This window comes from Pipistrellus hanaki (genome assembly GCF_964339955.1).
Source record: "Pipistrellus hanaki genome assembly, chromosome: X".
NCBI classification, from domain to species: Eukaryota; Metazoa; Chordata; class Mammalia; order Chiroptera; family Vespertilionidae; genus Pipistrellus; species Pipistrellus hanaki.
Genome location: NC_140524.1, coordinates 19772403 through 19792281, shown reverse-complemented (window position 1 = coordinate 19792281; position 19879 = coordinate 19772403). Strand labels below are relative to the sequence as shown.

The following is a 19879-nucleotide window of genomic DNA, read 5'->3' as shown; positions in this document are numbered from 1 at the left end:
ATTATTATTTCACCTGCTGATCTCTAAAGAGTAAGCTGCTTAAAATACCAAAGGCATATTTCACAGACCTAGAAAGAACTTTCCAAAAAAATCATCTGGAATAAAAAAAAGATCTAGAATAGCCACAGCAATCCTGAGGGGGGAAAAAGAATAAAGTAGGAGGGATCTCAATACCAGATTTCAAGCTGTATTACAAAGCCACTGTTCTCAAAAACAGCCTGGTACTGGCACAAGAACAGACATATAGACCAATGAAATAGAATAGAGAATCCAGATATCGATCCAAACCACTATGCTCAATTAATATTTGACAAGGGAGACATGGACATACAATGGAACCAAGAAAGTCTCTTGGATAAATGGTGTTGGGAAAATTGGACAGATACATGCAAAAAATGAAACTAGGTCACCACTTACACCATACCCAAAAATTAACTCAAAATGGGTAAAGGACTTAAACATAAGATGGGAAACCATAAAAATACTAGAGGAATCTACAGGCAGCAAAATCTCAGACATATGCCAAAAGAACTTCTTCAATGATACTGCTCCTATGGCAATGGAAGCTAGAGGAAATAAACAAATGGGACTACATCAAAATAAAAAGTTTTTTTCACAGCAAAAGAAACCACCAACAAAACAACAAAAAGGCCAACTATATGGGAGAACATATTTGCAAATGTTATCACTGATAAAGGTTTAATCTCCAACATATACAGGCAACTTATACAATTTAATAAAAGGAAGATAAATGATCCAATAAAAAAAGGGAAATGGACCTAAATAGAATATTTTTAAAAGAAGACAGAAGAAAGGCCAAGAAACACATGAAAGCATACTCAAAATCACAAATTATCCAAGAAATGCAGGTCAAAATGACAATGTGGTACCATATCACACCTGTCAGAATGGCTATCATCAACAAAAGACAATTATTGGCAAGGATGCAGAGAAAAGGAACCCTTGTACACTGCTGGTGGGAATGCAGACTGGTGCAGCCACTGTGGAGAACAGTATGGAGTTTCCTCAAAAAACTAAAAATGGAACTCCCATTTGACCCAGAAATCCCACTCCTAGGGATATACCCTAAGAAACTGGAAACACCAATCAAAAAAGATATATGAACCCTTACGTTCATAGCAGCACAATTTACAATAGCTAAGATTTGGAAACAGCCTAGGTGCCCATCAGCAGATGAGTGGATCAGAAAACGATGGTACATCTACACAAAGGAATACTATGCTGCCATAAAAAGAAGGAATTCTTACCATTTTCAGTAACCTGGATGGAACTGGAGAACATTATGCTAAGTGAAATAAGCCAGTCAATGAAAGAAAAATACCGTATAATCTCACTCATGTATGGATAATAAAGAACATTATAAACTGATGAATAAAAGGATAGATACAGAGGCATTAAGCATAAAACAGACTGTCAAATTACAATGGGAATGTTAGGGAGAGGTGGGGGAGATAAGAGATCAACTGAAGGACTTGTATGCATGCATATAAGCATAACCAATGGACACAAAACACTGGGGGTGAGGCATGTATGGGAGTGGGGTCAGGGGGCAAGGGTAAGATATGTACAGATATAATATCTTAATAAAAAATAAAATAAATAAATAAAGGTAAGCTGCTGCCTTTTGCTTCCCCATTTTAAAAATAAATGGCTGCTTCTGTAAAGTACTGTGTAACAAAGAGGCTACATGGCTTTCCATCCTACTTATTTCCTATGATTCAATTCATTTATGACAGCAGTGTTAGCTTCTACCTCCCCAAGGAACTGTGTCCAGACAGTGAAGTACACAGGTGTGGATACATTTGTTAGGAAAGGCCTTGGGGGAACTTCTTAGCTCAGCTTAACAAGGGAAGTGAGATCAAGGGGCCTTCTACTCTCTCCCAGTGCATAGGATGCTATAGCATGACTTCCATTAATGTAGAATCTACTGGAATGAAATTATGAACTGTCTCAGTCCCCCCACAGTCACCTCTCCACTAGCTCCTATCCTCTTTTCCTAATAGACTGATAACAAGACTGTGGGTTGGTAACAGAACAGGGAGTTAAAATGCAGGCTGCAGCTGTAGTTCTAATAATTCAGCCATAGGAGAGTGGACAGAGCTGTCACATGTCCTGAGGCTTAGGCATTGTATTACTACTGTTAAGAGAACTCTAGGAAGCATTCCACGTGGCTTTTCATTTTCTGCTCCCTTCCAGCTGGAAAGAGCACAGGCCTAGAGGACCACCTTCAAATAGAGACCCTGCCAATGAGCATGCTCATTAGGCAGGAGATGAGGTGGGGATGTGCTTTCGGGTAATTCCCCTAGGAGTCTAGCACCAATTGGGATTTCTGCTCTGGGCCATTCTGGTGATCTTATCTGTTCCTGATTTCATTTTTACACCTGTTTTCTTAATAAGCCACATAAATTTGGGGATCTATTGACAGCTTTACTTGGTTTTGAAAATTATAAACTCAACTATTATTTATCAAATATCAAATAAGGATGCTGATTAGAAAAGGTATCCTGATGTGCTAGAGAAAGCATTGATTGTGTCCAAAGCCTGGGGTTTTAATATTGAGAGAAGACAGAAAGGAAGATAATATTACACTCAAATAGTAGTGGATTTGTCTGTGAAATGCGATCATAGGTGTTTTTTTCCTTATCATTTTCCATATTTTTCAAATATTATCTGATAAGCATATCAAATCAGAACACTGCCATCATATAAATGATCAGTGTTAGAATCCCATTTTTATAATTTATTTTTTGTCATTTTAGAGCCAGGTACAGTCCCTTCTTTGGGTATTTATCTTTCTCATCTATAGAAGAAGAGGCAGAGAGAGTCTCTCTGTTCCTCCTGTTCATCAGACTGCCACTCTTCCTGCACAGTGCCAGCCACAACCCTGAGATACGATGGTGAAGGTCAAAGTGGACAGATTTGGCAGCATTGGGTGCCTGGTCACCAGGGCTGCTTTTAACTCTGGTAAAGTGGATATTGTCGCCATCAATGACCCCTTCATTGAACTCAATTACATGGTCTACATTTTCCAGAATGATTCTACTCATTTCAAGTTCAAAAGGCACAATCAAAACTGAGAACGGGAAGCTTGTCATTAATGGAAAGTCATTTATCTCCATCTTGCAGGAGTGAGATCCCACCAACATCAAATGGGGTGGTGCTGGTGCTGAGTATGTTGTGGAGTCTACTGATGCCTTCACTACCATGGAGAAAGCTGTAACTCACTTGAAGGGTAGAGTCAAGAGGGTCATCATCTCTTCCCCTTGTGAGGAGGCCACCATATTTGTGATGGATATGAACCATGACAAATATGACAACTCCCTCAAGATTGTCAGCAATGCCTCCTGCACCACCAACTGCTTGCCCCCCCTCCTTGCCAGCCAAGGCCATCCATGACAACTTTGGCATTGTGGAGGGACTCATGACCACAGTCCATGTCATCAAAACCACCCAGATGACCCTCTGGGAAGCTGTGGCATGGTGGCCAATGGGGCTGCCTAGAACATCATCCCTGCTTCTACTGGCACTGCCAAGGTTTGTGGGCAAGATCATCCCTGAGCTGATTGGGAAGCTCACTGGCATGTCCTTCTGTGTCCTCATCCCCACTGTGTGGGCTGTGGATATTACCTGCCACCTGAAAAAAGCTGCCAAATAGGATGGCATCAAGAAGGTAGTGAGGCAAGCATCATAGGGCCCCCTTAAGGGAATCCTGGGCTATACTGAGGACCAAGTTGTCTCCTGTGACTTTAACAGTGACACCCACTCCTCCACCTTTGATGCTGGAGCTGGCATTGTCCTCAATGACCACTTTGTCAAGCTCATTTCCTGGTATGACAATGAATTTGGCTACAGAAACAGGTGGTGGACCTTATGGTTCACATGGCCTCAAAAGAGTAAGAAGCCCACTGGACCACCAGACCCAGCAAGAGGAAGAGAGACCCTAACCTACAGGGGAGTCCTTGCCCCAGATCAATCCCTCTGAGATTCTCCTGACCACAGTTTCCATCCCAGACCCGCTAAAGAAGGGGAGGGGCTTAGGGAGCCCTACCTTGTCATGCACCATCAATAAAGTTCACTGTATCGGGGGGCGGGGGGGGGGTTGTCAGAGAGCGAGCAAAGGCAGAGACTGAAAGCATAAACTTTAGCCCTACCAGTCTGAGTTGCTAATGCATTTTTGGAGGTAATATTAATAGGTTTAGGCAATTTAAAGAGCTGGGCCATTACCTGCACTTCAAATCACCCTGTCCAAAGCTGCTGAGTACTGAGGAAGCTATAAAATTTTCTATAGGGTTCTGACACCTGGTGCAAGAGCTATCAGGTGCTATTATTCTGCATTTGCTTGTGAGTCACAGTCATCCTGATCTTGGATATTCAAATAATATTGTTACCACAATATGTGACTAATAACAAACTATTTTATAATATCTTTCTTGAGCTAAAGCAATTTCTTTACTTTAAATCCTGCCTTGGAGGGTTTATCAGAAATGCATATAACAAAGTACATCAATTATATAATTTATCCTTACAACCACACTATTAAACAGGAATAAGCATGATTATCTCCTTTTTGTGAATGGTGAAACAGGTTCAGAGAAGCACACAGCCAGGTAGCAGCATTTGAACCCATGTCTGCTCAGCTTTGCTAAATGCCAGTCTAGGAATTTGACTGAAAATAGAAGTGATCAGCTGGGTGTGCTGGGAGTTGGTTACTGAGCTTCTAGTTTTCTGTATTTGTTTCTCCTCTGTTACTCAAGGGATCAAGTCCTCTAGGAAGAAGGATTTAGTGTCGTTTTGTTATTTCCCTGGTCCTTGGTACATGAAAAGCCCCTCTTCCATTCCCACCCAAAGCCAGAGGCTGGAGGCTTGGGAGAGGGTATGGGAGATGATGACCCATACTATAAGTAGAGCAGGTGGTAACTATGGCAGGATATGAGATCCTTCCAACATCCTGAGACCCTTTGGTGCTCTGGAACTCCACAGCAAATATTTTATCCTATATCACAGACAACTAATAACTTACATCTCTCCCAAATTTCTCAACCATTACTGTAAACCTTCAAGCAAGATGCCATATTCCTCATATCTACACTGTGTGGCAAGATTATTATGATCTCTGAACGCATAATAATCTGGCCACTCAGTGTATATCCTATATAATAAAAGGCTAATATGCAAATTGTCCCCTCAACCAGGAGTTTGACCAGCAGGTAGACTGGCCAATCGCCCAAGTCCCCTCCCCCTGACCAGGCTGGCCGGACCCCACCTAGGCATTAATTCATGCACCGGGCCTCTAATACACACACACACACACACACACACACACACACACACACACATACACACACACACACACATGGTGGCCAGATTATTATGCATTCAAAGATCATAATAATCTGGCCACTCAGTGTATATGCCTTGAAACATTCAGAATTATAAACACCTAGAAAAAGATCCCTGTCTTCAGAAGGTATGCAAGAAACAATTCCATGACTTGAGTCGAAATATAAATGCCCAACATAGATCCTGACTGAACATCCACTTCTGTTTTCTGAGAAAAGAAAAAGAAAAAAAAAATGAGCATCCTAAGTCCCTAAGCAAACAGTTTCCTACTCTCTTGTAGATTAGTCTTTGTGTATGTCCCAGCAGCAGCATAGCACATTTTATACAAATGTTTAGGACTGACATATAATATAGTAATCTAGACAAATTCAGTCCAGAAATCTAAATTCATTTTAAATCACTCAAAAATGACAAGCAGAGATTCATTAATCTAATGTTGATGAATGGATAGTTTCATCTCCCTGATGTCTTTCCCTTCATGTACTGAGTTTACACGTTTTACTGACACTAGGTTGTTCGCTGGGCTACATTTTAAGCTTTTCACAATCATTCTCCCTTTGCATTTAGCATACTAAATAAGAGTGGTTAAGTCCATGTAGAAGACAGCGAATGACTCAACCAGAGTCATTTTTCAAATCAGAGGCAGATCTTAAATCAGAACACTGGCTTCAGAGATTTGGGCTCTGAAGGCATATTTAATCAACAAATCAGCTGTCTGTATAAAGGAAATGAAGGAAAATGGAACTAAATTCAAGTTAAAAACTTCTCTTATCAATATAGCATTATTTCATTGATTTGGAGTAAGAGATTGACAGAAATTGACAAAAGCTGGCCAAGCAAAGGAGCAGATTAAAAAATACAGACTCCCAGACCCCCACCTCACACCCACTGCATCAACATTTTGGAGATCCTGTGTTTTAATAGGCTTCCATGTGATTTTGTTGTGCCGCTATATTTAAGCCAATGCATTTATGTCATGCCCTTCCATTCTGGGCCTTAAAAATAAATAAAATACAAAAAAAAATCCATGAAAAATTTACATGAGCCTTTGGAAATCTTCATTCACTAATTATAAATCAATCATCAGTTCTCTCATAAATTTCAAATATCTCTTAGGGTTCCTCCTAAGAGAGCTTCCAACTCCCTCCTATAGCTTCCCTGGACAGCAAGCAGCTAATGGCCAAAAAAATATTGAGATCCAGGCAAAAGGGTACTGGACCAGATGGTTTGACCCACTCCTTCCTCTTGAGCAGTGTTTGCCTTCACACAAATCTGCTTCCAGACATTTGAGGTCCACTCCAGTTCTTTGGATCCTCTCCCACCACTATATTGCTACATGGTAATTTAGGCCAACCTTCTAGCTTCTGCCTGTTTTCTCATTCCTCAAATTAAATCTTAGTCCCTCATGCTGCATTATTTCTCAGTTCCCTAGACAGCAGGGTTGGGACATTCATGGCTCAGAATACATTTATTGCTGCTGCCCTTTTTCTTTAAAAGCAATCTGTCTGAAAGCTTGCAAGACAACTAATGGTTTCCAAAGCTTCTGTAAAGCCAAAACTTTGCTAACATTTCTGAACTTCTCTTGGACCTTTCTTGCCTTAAAAAACAGAAAAAAAAATTAAGGAAAAATAGTCTTTCTTGTTTGGACCAAAGGGAAAAAAAAAATACATGCTTAGGTTGGGGAGTCCTGGGTGAGAATTCCTTGGAGAGGACAGGAAGTGGTAGGAAAACTGCTCCAAGGCTAGGCTTATTTAATCTTAGAAAATCCAGGGTCAGGTCTTGTAGCAGTGTATACCTCACCCATATCCTTTTGGTGTGGTGCTCCCTGCTCCTGTACACACAAACAGTTTTCTACTACCTTCAATTTCTGCCTGCCAGAGTGCATTCTTCGGCTGGGGAAACTCACTCAGTTTGGGCATGGGGTAGGATGGAACATTAGTAATCCCAGGGAGTCAATGTTTTCAGGAATATGTCTCAATAGACAGGAGTTGGTGAATAAATGCTCATTTTTCAACTCTGAGGCATGTTTTGCACAACTCCTATAATCTCCATGATGAGTGAATCCCAGCTGCCCACAGTGGGAACCTGTTATTGACTTTTATATTCTTTACTTCCCTGTTCATTAAACTACTCCAGTAATGGAGTTTCCTGAAATTACCTGCCAAATAAACCAGTTGAACTCAAATCCTTTCTCAGGTTCTACTTCAGGGAGAAGCTGACTTAAGACTCTTATCATTATCATCCCCAGTCCCATGACTGACTCTCTCCAACTCCTGCTGTCATTGCCACATGACCATCTCTGCTTGAAAGCCAACAGGTCTGGGAACAGTGTTGTAGACAGCAGCCATATTTTTTTAAATATAATTTTTATTGATTTTTTACAGAGAGGAAGAGAGAGGGGTAGAGAGAAACATCGATGAGAGGGAATCATTGATCAGATGCTTTTTGCACACCCCCTACTGAGGATGTGCCCGCAACCAAGGTAAATGCCCTTGACCAGAATTGAACCCAGGACCTTTCAGTTCACAGGCTGACTATCCACTGAGCAAAACTGGTTTTGGCAACAGCAGCCTTCTTGCCCTTAGGTGAATGCTAGCTCTCTTTCCAATGAGATTATAGGAGTTGTGCAAAACATGTTATTGTGCAATGACTGTTCACATATGCAGTTTATATGCACAATAGCAGTAGTTTAAGGTTAGCAATACCTGTCTCAGCCCTGGAGGAGGGACCTAGGACAGTTCTGAGATGTCACTAGGATTTTACTGTCTATGATGAGGAGGGAAACTTGGTGAGCTGGCCAGAGATACTTACTAAAAGGTGTCATCTTAAAATTGCTATGCAGAGTCAATCATTAGGAGTTATATGCTAAGACTTCTTGCTTAGCCCACCAGACTGGCCACTCTATAAGATTCTAAAGCTAAGGAATATACTTCTTGGCTCTGGTCTTTCTTAAGATTGACCCATGTCATTTAAAAGTGCACTCTAACTATTACGAAAATTTTCTTCTGCCATCTTCATGATTCTATGTGGAGGGACTGCCTGAAATATAACACTTTTAGTTGGCATTTTCCACAACCTCAGTTACCCCACCCCAGAGAAGGAGTAACCAGTCTATTTTATGTTTGGAAGAATGAAATGGGCGTATTCATCTAAGATGCTTGCTTTCTTTTGTAATCTTGCTTGAAGGAACATGTTCTAGTTGGTTTGGCTACAGACCCAAGTTATTATCTCTAAATAGGTTTATCAGATATCAAAGTGATATGTTGATATTGACCTACCTCACTACTATGTCTCATTTTGTTCAGGACTCAGATAGAGGAGAAGGAGTCCTATTTATTGATCCACTAAAGCCGCAACAGGGGCTTATATCTTGTTACCTTTCACTGTTAAAAGATACCCAAATACTCAAGAGTTCATTACTGTCCTCAATTTCCATACACACACTTCAGAAGGGTAAAGACTCAGTATTTGCCATGTGAACTTTAGAAAACTACTTAAACCTTCCACACCTCCATCATTTTATTGTTGTGAGGATTACATATGAAGTAAAGTGCCTGACATATAGTATGCATAAAACAAATGGTAGATCAGTTTACATGGTAAAACTGTCTTGGTTTTTTCAATTTCTTCCTGGTCCCAGTACTCTCACAAATCACACTTCTTACCAATTTCATAACAAATGATTTTGTAAATACATGTTTTCCCTGAATCATAAGAAGCTCCAAAATGTGAACAGCAATTAGTTCTGTGATGTTTGAGTAATTTCCCTCAATTGGCCCTGCTGGTGTCACACAAAGGTGCCTCCAGAGATTTGGAAGGATCATAGAGTAACATCTGTTCATAATTCCCAGTGAATTGATTATAAAACAGGAGGCGAAGACTTATAATTTTCATGACAGGTCTTGGATGATAAATTCCTAACATATTGGCCACTTTGACAATTCTAAGTCCATAGTGGCCAAACAAACACAGATTCCTTATGTCGTTCACCAAATGATTGGAGTTGGCAAGTAAAATAGATCCATTTGTAATATCTGGTCCAGGTAAGCTAGATCACAGAAGAAACAGACTTTATAATGTGGGGAAGCTTACGTGGGTGCTTGGATTATGATGCATAGAAAGATTTCACTTCTGGCAGGTCACCATCAGAAGTAGGTAGCAATGACTCAGAGAAGGGCTAGCTTTCTGTGTATTGTAGTGATTATAAATTCCAATTTCTGGTGTTGACAAAGAGAAATATTTATGTGAAGCAGGCAGAACACAATAACTCCTTTTTGACAAGATTGCTTTAAAAATTATTTTAGTTGGGAGCATGATCATATTATTGCTTTAAGTTCAGGCATAACATCAATATCCAATCTAGTAGTGGTCATATGAGCAGAAGCAGGAAGAAGTCATCCAAGCCAATCTTTGCACAGATTGGAATACTAATTTCTACAAAGGAAAAGGAATTTGCCCACGTTCACATAGTGAATCAGTGACAAGATCATGACCACAGCCAAGATATTCAGGCTTCTGGACCAAAGTTATTTTTACCATACCAGATTTTAAAAAGAGAGCAATGATGAAGGAGAAAGAGGGGGAGAGAGGCAGAGCAAGATAGTACATAATAGGAAATAATTTTTTGAAGCTGACCCTTACTACAGTTATATAGTGGCCCAAAGAGCACTAAAATTATCTATAATAATAAAAGCATAATATGCTAATTAGACCAAATGTCCATCTGGACAACCTTCTGGACAAAGCTGGGGTTGCCAGGGAAGCCTGGGTCCAAGGTGCCAGAGGGAAGCTGGTGCCGGCAGCCAGGGGAAGGAAGGCCTCCTCTTGCATGAATTTCATGCATCGGGCCTCTAGTATAAGAATAAAGATAAATGCCGAAACCGGTTTGTCTCAGCGGTAGAGCGTCGGTCTGCCGACTGAAAGGTCCCAGGTTTGATTCCGGGTCAAGGGCATGTACATTCGTTGTGGGCACATCCCCGGTGGGGGGTGTGCAAGAGGCAGCTGGTCGATGTTTCTCTCTCATCGACGTTTCTAGCTCTCTATCTCTCTCCCTTCCTCTCTGTAAAAAATCAATAAAATATATATATTTTTAAAAAAGAATAAAGATAAATAAAAAGCCAAAACCGGTTTGGCTAAGTGGATAGAGTGTCGCCTGCAGACTGAAAGGTCCTGCGTTCAATTCCAGTCAAGGGCATGTGCCTTGGTTGCGGGCATATTCCCAGTAGGGGGTGTGCAGGAGGCAGCTGATCAATGTTTCTCTCTCATCGAAGTTTCTAACTCTCTATCCCTCTCACTTCCTCTCTGTAAAAAATCAATAAAATATATTTAAAAAAAGATAAAGAAAGGAAAAAAAGGATAAACATTATATTCAATAACTATACAGTCTAATACTTAAGAAAATACACATTTAGCTTTGAGCCTCTTTCCCCATCCTTCACTTTGTGAGTAGCAAGTCTCCCCTAAGTGAATTTCCTTTCCTGTAATGTACCACAAATCCTAAATGATAGTTCACTCCTGAATGAGTGCTTCCAGTTATGTAAAGAATAAAGATAATCTTTAATATGCCCCATGTGCTGAAGCCAGTTTGCTCAGTGGATAGGGCGTCGGCCTGCAGATTGAAAGGTCCCAGGTTCCATTCCGGTCAAGAGCATGTACCTTGGTTGCGAGCACATCCCCAGTGGGGGATATGCAGGAGGCAGCTGATCTATGTTTCTCTCTCATCGATGTTTCTGGCTCTCTATCCTCTCCTTTCCTCTCTGTAAAAAATCCGTCAAATATATTTTAAAAATATGCCCCATGTCTCATGCTTTCCTAAAGTTTATTCTTCTTTTATTTCTTTTTCCATTTTTGTTGCCATTGCTGTTAATACTCATCCAAGGATATTTTTCCATTGATTTTTATAGAGAGTGGAAAGGAAGGAGAGACGGAGGGAGGGAGTGAGGGAGGGAGGAAGGGGAGAGAGAGAGAGACAGAGAGAAAGAGAGAGAGAGAGAGAGAGAGAGAGAGAGAGAGAGAGAGAGAGAGAGAGAGAGAGAGAGAGAGAGAAAATACACCTTGACCTGGGCCAGGAATCCAAACTGCAACTCAGGTGCCTTAGACCAGGAATTGAACCTGCGACCATTTCAAGCACAGGCTGACACTCTAACCACTGAACTACACTGAGCCAAGGCTGTTTTCACTTTTAAGTTACCTTGCTATGAGCATCTTTTGCTCCTGGAAGCATCCATGAGTGTATATTTCTTCAGGGACAGGTTGCCATGACATAAGATTAGGCTTTCAGCTCTCTAATTAAAAATAAGCTCTTCACTTCACAATGACAGTTAAACCTCAAGAGCAGCAGGAGCTACCAGAAAAAAGGCCAGTGGAACAATTTTCATGAATTATAATGAGTCTGAAAGGAAAGTTCATGATCATTCATGTGAAATAAGGAGCTGTCAGGAATTTTCTCAGGTCTGACCCATCTTCCTTGGATAGGACATGTGACTATCTCTGTGTCCATATCTGACAAGGGAGGGGAGACATACCACCAGATAGTTCAATCATCTTGGAGCAAAACCTTTCCAAAACATTCAAAAACACTTCTGTCTCCTTAAATAAAGGACAAAAATATGTCTCCCAGTCCGCTTGTTCTTCAATAGTATTTTCGTGTAGCTCTTGGCTATTGACACTAGGGCTTGCTGTTCATTTTTGCTCTTTCTAGGAACTGGACCTTCACTGTTTGGCTTAATTGACCCCTTCAACTACCAATTGACCCCTTCAACTACCTGCCTTGAGCATAAAACTCTTCACTGTACCATTACCCTGTGGCATACAGACCCTATTCTCCAAGTAGCTCAGCTCACAGAGTTCTGATCTGCCTGCTTCTCCCATGCAGAAGGAAATCCTGGATCACAAGAGAATGTGCCTCTGCGCTGCGTATACTAAGCCAGTGCACTTCATGAGGTCTAGTGTCTGCTTATTTTAAATGAATCTATCATATTCACACTCAATAACAGTCAAGTTGCTGATCACTTACCATGAGACCAGGTACTACACTAAGGGATACAACAGTCAAACAGACACAATCTCTTCTCTTATGGAGCCAAAACCATGTGAGATACATAGGAGAGTAATGTATAGTTACATGCAGTATGAGAGGTGCTATAATAGCATAGCACAGGGGAGGAACTTGGGATTAGACTTGAAAAGTGTCGAGGAAATCTTCCCAGAGAAATAGATATTGAGTCTTGAAGGATTACTACAAGTGAATGACTGGCAGGCAGATAGTATAACTAATTGAGATAAGTAAAAAATAATCATTATATGCTCTCATCAGAGTATCTGTCTTTAGAATTTCCCTTACCCCTTCCAATGTACTGCCTCTAATGTATGAGGTGCTTCAAAATCAGATCAACAAGAATATTAGTTGATGTACATAGTACTAATATTATGTACAAATTAAGAGCAAATAAACTATTTGATACTCTAAACAGTTTACCTGTGAATAAAGTGCAAAAGTTATTTCTTATTCAAGACTACAAAATCTATAAACCACAATGGAATATAATGATAAATATTGCTACATAAAAATTTAAAATGTGTACATTTAAAATGATACTATGAACAACTTAAAAAGTTACAGACTGAAAAAGATTTGTAATATATGTTACAAAAAAATAGGATAGCCAGTAACAATAAATAAAGAACTGCAAAAATGTCAGAGAGGGCTAAAAAGCTATTTGAAAAATTGGGCAAATTACATGAATAGAAATTTCAAGGAAAATAAAGTAAGGTAAAGGAATGTATAAAAAGATGCTTCACCTCAAGCATAATCTTGAGAGTGTAAATCAATGAGAAGAAAAAGGTATAGCACTGAAAATAGTTTGTCAGTGCCTTTAAAAATAAAACTAGACCAGACCATACATCCCAGCATGTGCACCGTCAGGTATTTATCCCAGAGAAATGAAGACTAATTTTTTAAAAATTATAAATTATCCAAATGTCCTTCAATGGATAACTGGTTAAACTGTGGTGCATCTATACCACAACATGCTACAAACAACTTGGATGAACCTCAAATCCCTGCACCAGTGGGGTTCCTTGGCCTGGCCTACGGGATGGGGCTGAAACTAGCTCTCTGACATCCCCTGAAGGGTCCCAGATTGTGAGAGGGTGAAAGTCAAGCTGAGAGACCCCGTTGGTGCACAATCAGTAATGGGGAGAGACACGGGAGGTTGGCCAGCAGGAGAGGGACCTTGGGAGGGCTCCAGGACATCTTGCTCAGTCCTGATTGGTGGGACCCCCAGCAGCAAGCTAACTTAGTGGTTGAAGCATATGCCCCTTGTGGTCAGTGCATATCATAGCAACTGTTTGACCAGTAGACTGTCTGCCTCCTGGTGGTCAGTGCACTTCATGGTGAGTGGTTGAGTGACTTTAGCATATCATTAGCATATTACACTTTGATTGTTAATATGCTAATGATATTAGCATATTGATACTAATAATATGCTAATAATGTTAGCATATTAATTAAGTATCCCATCATAAGAAGACTGGATGACAGGACACTTAGCATATTGAGCTTTTATTACATAGAATTAGTGGGGGAGAAAACAATCTCAAAAGGCTATAGACTATATGGTTCATTTTACATAACTATGTAACATAATTATAGCTATGAAAATTAGGTTAGTTACAAGATATTAAGGAGGCGTAGAGGGAATTGCAAAACCACCAAGAGCATCAACATCTTAGCTTCAAGGTAATCAATGAGTGGAACTCCAACAACTTTTTGGAATCCGATGGACAGGTTACCTTCAGTTCCTGAGGCTACTTAATTAGTGAAAACTTTTATGTTAATATTTCCCTTTTAAAAAAATATGTATTTTTATTGATTTCAAAGAGAAAGGGACAGGGAGAGAGATATAGAAACATCAGTGATGAGAGAGAATCATTGATCGGCTGCCTCCTGTACACCCCCTACTGGGGATCAAGCCTGAAATCCAGGCATCTGCCTTGACTGGGAATCAAAGTGTGACCTCCTGGTTCATAGGTCAATCTTCAACCACTGAGTCACAACAGCCAGGCCAATATTCCCCTTTTTTCATTTCAGGCATTCTTCTTTTAAGATATCTGTATCCTTGCCTTAAAGAGATTTGGTTTTGTAAAATTAATTAAAATAATGGGCATAATGTGCATGACAAATAGTACAAATATGATTAATGGTTGGTATAAAATGGTGATAATGATGATGATAATGTTGTTCCTTTTTATATAATCATGGCTGAAATTAATTACACATGTCCCCACAAAGTAAGCCAAGATTATTTAAATAACTCATGGAGGCATTCTTACATGAACAAGTCTACCTTTAGTGGTTTTCTTTTTAGTTTTTTCTTTTTCTTACATTTCCAAATTTTTATTTTGTAATCATTAATTTCTTTATTGATTAAGGTATTATATTTCTGTTCTCATCCCCCCATTAACTCCCCAAGCCCTACTCTACTCATGCCACAGAGTTGTATGACTATTTTTCAGTGATTTAACCACAGAGAAAGTAGGACACAAGGAGCATGGTAAGAATAACTGCATGGAAAAAATGTTTCAAGTTCTCTTGATCTTGTCTACTCTCTACCTCATATCTACAGACAAATGATTCAACAGTTCATGGAAACACTCCATGAATTCATACATACCTCTGTCTAATTATGTACAAAATAATGGGCACTGATTTTAATGTAGTTAATATATCCTGCAAACAAAGCTCTTAAGAGCATGGATCTTAGATTTAACAAGGCTCTGCCACTTGTGTATGCCCTCAGACCAATTATTTTACCCCTATGAGCTTTAATTTCTTATCTATGAATATACAAATAATAAAATCTATGTCTTAAGGTTATTTCAAAGATTAAATGAAATTGTATAGAACACTTAATATGGTGCAGCAGGTAGTATGCACTTAAGAATTAGCTAATATTAATATATTCAACCATTAAGTATTATTCATACCAAAATCAAACGCTACTAATCACCGCATCATGTCTCAGAAGTTCCAGAAGGGAATGAAGAGCACATTAAAATGAATTGGGTTAGAATATACATCCAGTCATCATTCCTACCAAGTTGAAATTGTGGAATATAAACTCCTAAGTATATTAAGAACTCACTTTACTGTGAATTTGGGTGATGAGGCTATGAACATTTATCAAGTTCTTTTCAAATTTAGTATTTCATTATATGGTATTAATCCTATATAATAAAAGCCTACTATGCTAAGTGTCTGACCATCCATTCAACCATTCAACCAGGCACTATGATGTGCACTGACCACCAGGGGCCAGGCACTTCAATCAGTAGGTTAGCTTGCTGCTGGGTTTAGCCAATCAGGACTGGGCGAGATGGGCTGGACACGCTCTGAAGCCCTCTTGCGGTTCCCCTTGCCCCCAATTGGCCTGATCGGGACTGGACAAGATGGGCCAGACATGCCCTGGATGAATCCATGTACCAGGCTGGTTTTGGCCCAATCCCCACAGGTCAGGCCAAGGAACCCCACCGGTACACAGCTATATATTATATTAATCCAAAGTGGCCCTGCCATTTTTAGTGAAAATGTTGATGGGATGTGTATTTTAAGAAATGCTACTACCAAGTTGCTTTGGGCTAGTCTTAAAATTATCCTTTTCCTTCTCTATTTTTGTTGATTCCCTTAGTGTTTCTGACTTATACCTAGAAAGAGCTCTTGAAGCTATGGTTTCTCCACATGATTTTTTTTTTTTTTGCCTTAGCCTAAGAAACATATCTTGTGATTTATAAGATGAAAGTCAATATTTATGGGACAGCTTGATTGCAATCCTATACATAGGCTGTGAACAGACTTGGGGGTATTTCAATTATCTATCTAGCCTCATAAATCTATTTATTGTGATAGTTTTTTCCACAAGAGATATTTGAATGCATGTTCTACTAATTCTGCACTATGGTAGGAGTTGTGGGGAGATCCAAAAATTATGAGGTGGAACACGAGCTTCATAAGAACAGAAAATTTATTGGGGAGATAAAATTAACACACATAGAACAACCATACGAATCAGTTGATCAGGTTCTTATCATGGGATTTTAAAAAGACCCAAGACTGCTGTGATATTATTGCTCATCTTGGTCTACAGTTCAGGAGTCAAAGACTGATTTTCTTTTTGGTGATGCCCCAAAATAAACCTCTTCAAGAAATAACTTCTCATTTCTGAGCATCTTAAATGTTTAAATATTAGATTTGGGATTCATAACTGTATCCTGAGTAAAAGCAATATTTATTATCAACGTTCAAAGTCCATTATCCAGCATCAAACATACTTCCAGTGGCAGAATTTTAATCCCCCCTCTTTGCTATAAATCTCGAATCCCAACTCAAGATGGACCCAATGATTCTAAACACCTCATAACACCTCATGAGGAAAGTCATGGTGGGTTATTGTAGACTGGTCTGCATAGGACTCTGTGAGCCTCAATCTACTGTAATTCTCTTCTCTCTGTCCATTTTCTTACTGGATGAGCTCATATATTTCCATGGCTTCAGCAATCTTCTTGGGGGTGGGGGTGGGAATGGGGGTGGGTATAATCTCTAAAGCTACATCTCTAGGATATAATTTTATGCTCAGCTCTAAACATGGCTTCCATTTGTGCACTAGGAAGCATCTTTCCAAACCAGATTTTCTCAGGAATACCCAATTTTATTTTAAGCACTTCATTTTCCCAGTGGACCATGCAGTCTGTTAACTCCAGATACACACATTTGACTCCTTTCCTATCTCTCCCTATTTTCCTATATCTAAATCATGACAAAGTCCTTGTAGATTAGCCCTTAAATATCTTTAGCTGTCCACTTATTATCTCCACTGTCACTTTCATAGCTCATGCTAATATTTTATCTTCCCCTGAGTAGTAGCAACAATGTTTCATAATAGACCTCCCTGCTTCATCTCTTGCTCCATCCAATCATTCTCCATAAAGGGAGCAGAGTCTTCTTTCTAGACTGAAAATCCATACCAAACACTTTATATAAGTTTGCTGAATTGAGATGAATTAATTTGCATTACCAAATCTTCTTAAATGACAGTTTCCTTATTCAGCACATGTGCACATTCATAATTTATGGATGCTTTCAGTGCCAGAGAATAGATATGATTTCATGGTATTTTGCAAGCATAATGTCCCAAAACTTAAAAAAAGAAAAAATACACTTGTGTTTTATTCACATTCCATCAAATCACCAGCATATTTTAAGTATGATAAGCTTTATAATATCAATTTATTAAAGTTATGATTTCATGTTTTATGGTATTGCCCTTTGGAAACCAAGCAGATTTGAGAGTAAAGTGCTACCATTGAGATAGAGTGTACTACTGGCTCATATAGGGCAATGGAGAGGTAATCACTAAATTAAGCCCTGGTGAATGTGAGAGGTTAATTTTTTTTAACCTTCATTTCCATTTATTCTCATTTATTCCCAGTTCTGCTAAATGACTAAAAGATCAAATAGAATATATGTAACTATATGATCAAAACAGAAGGCTGATTCACTGACTTTTCTAGATTGGTAGTACAGCAATTGATCTTCTACAACCTTGCAAACACCATCTTGTACAGCTACACCAAATGCTAGCCAGACAAGCCACTCTGTGATGTTACCAAATTTAATTCAGGCCTTCCTTACTAATTTGTCAGTGCCAATTTTTCTCCTGTAACATGTAAATCAAAAGTAGATGCTCAGACTGCTCATCATTCCCCAAGCTATGTCTTCTCCTGAAAGATGCATGTGACCCTTGGCTACTGCTCTACATCCATCTTTCTCCTTTTTCACAAATCTCTAGCCACATAGACCTTCTGGATAGTTCTTAAACAAACACTGAGCTCTTTCCCATTTGTAGGCCTTTGTATTTGCTGATTCATCTACCTGAATTCTCTTCCTCTAGAAAAGTACTTGTCTACCCGCTACTCATATGTTAGTGCAAATGCCACTTTCTCTATCTAAAGCAGTAACCTTCACCACCACCTCACATGATCTTTAGACCATAACCAGGTCACTCTGTCTCCAGTGGCATCATTATCTCTGCATTTCTGAATTGATCAAGGCAGGAAAAGATAACCATGTGGAAACTTTAATACCAGGATTTATAACCTTTTTGCTGATGAAAACTTCTTTTTGATTTTTCTGAAGCTTTATAAAGTAGAGACTAGAGGGTGTATTAGTCAGTATTCTTTTGATTGAAAATGTCAGAAACCTCACTCAAATTAGCTTTAGTAACAATGGGACTTTATTGGCTCACAAACGGGATGTCCAAGGGGGTGTGTTGGATTCAGGCATGACAAGATCTCTGAGTTTGAACAACATCACCAGTACTCTGCCTTTCTTCTCCATCTCTCAGATTTGCTTTTCTCTCTATTGATTTCATTTTCAGGCAAGATTTTTCTCACACTTGGAAAAGATGATAACCAGAAGCATCAGGCTCTGTGCTGGGGACATAGCAATGAATAATAAGAAAGACATGCTCCCTGCTCTCTCACAGGCATGACTTGGGGAATGATGATCTGTCTGGGCATCTACCTCTGTCTGACATGATACAGGAGTAAAAAAGCAATAATGCATGTAGTAAGGACATACATATATGTGCAAAAATAATAAATAGAAATCATTTCAAATCATACTGAACACCACTCAGGACATCTTAGTCACATATTCCCATATATTTTCATTCTAGCCAGCCTTTACAGAGCACCTACTCTGTACCCACCTATGCCCAAAGGTTGCAGAGCAGAATTGAATAACCAAGCCCTTGTCCTTGAATGTCACACACTAGTATAATATGCCAAAATAACTCAAACACCAGTAAGCAGAATAGGTTGGAAATCATAATGGATATCCTAACCAAGGGCTATGAACCACCCGAATAGGTGAATTTCCCTAGTAAGTGATTGAGATAGGGAGATGTCAAGAAAAACATTTTTAAAGGAGTCAATGTATGAAGTGATGAGGGGTTGACCTAGAGGCATGGTTGGCAAACTGTGCCTTGTGAGCCATGTGCGGCTTTTTGGCCCCTTGAGTGTGGCTCTTCCACAAAATACCATGGCCTGGGTGAGTCTATTTTGAAGAAGTGGCATTAGAAGAAATTTAAGTTTAAAAAATTTGGCTCTCAAAAGAAATTTCAATTGTTGTACTGTTGATATTTGGCTCTGTTGACTAACAAGCTTGCTGACCACTGACCTGGAGTATTGGTATGGTGACAGAGAGGCATCTGAGAGTATCTGGGAAGTCAAGGAGCAGCAGTTCTCAATGAGAACAGTCAGGAAGGGAGTGATGAGTTCAGTCTGAAACAGTTTTTATATGAAGAGTATAGAAAAAGCAGCTAACATTGCCATTTCTGTTCCCATTTGTAACAGACTTATATATGCCAAGAAGCATACTTCCTATACATTATCCTACTTAATTACTCATCCAATGCCTCTTGAGAAAGTAGGTATTGTTAGCCCCACTTTTCACTTGTGA

General features: G+C 39.4%; 1 protein-coding gene and 1 pseudogene across 11 annotated transcripts in view; one reads left to right on the top strand and one right to left on the bottom strand.

The window, feature by feature from the left end:
* FGF13 (fibroblast growth factor 13) overlaps positions 1-19879 on the bottom strand; it is a 521462-nt gene that overhangs the window by 266483 nt on the left and 235100 nt on the right. The window lies entirely within an intron of this gene.
* Positions 2895-3918, top strand: LOC311614767 (glyceraldehyde-3-phosphate dehydrogenase-like; annotated as a pseudogene). Its single transcript has one exon. The product of its transcript is annotated as a glyceraldehyde-3-phosphate dehydrogenase-like (transcript).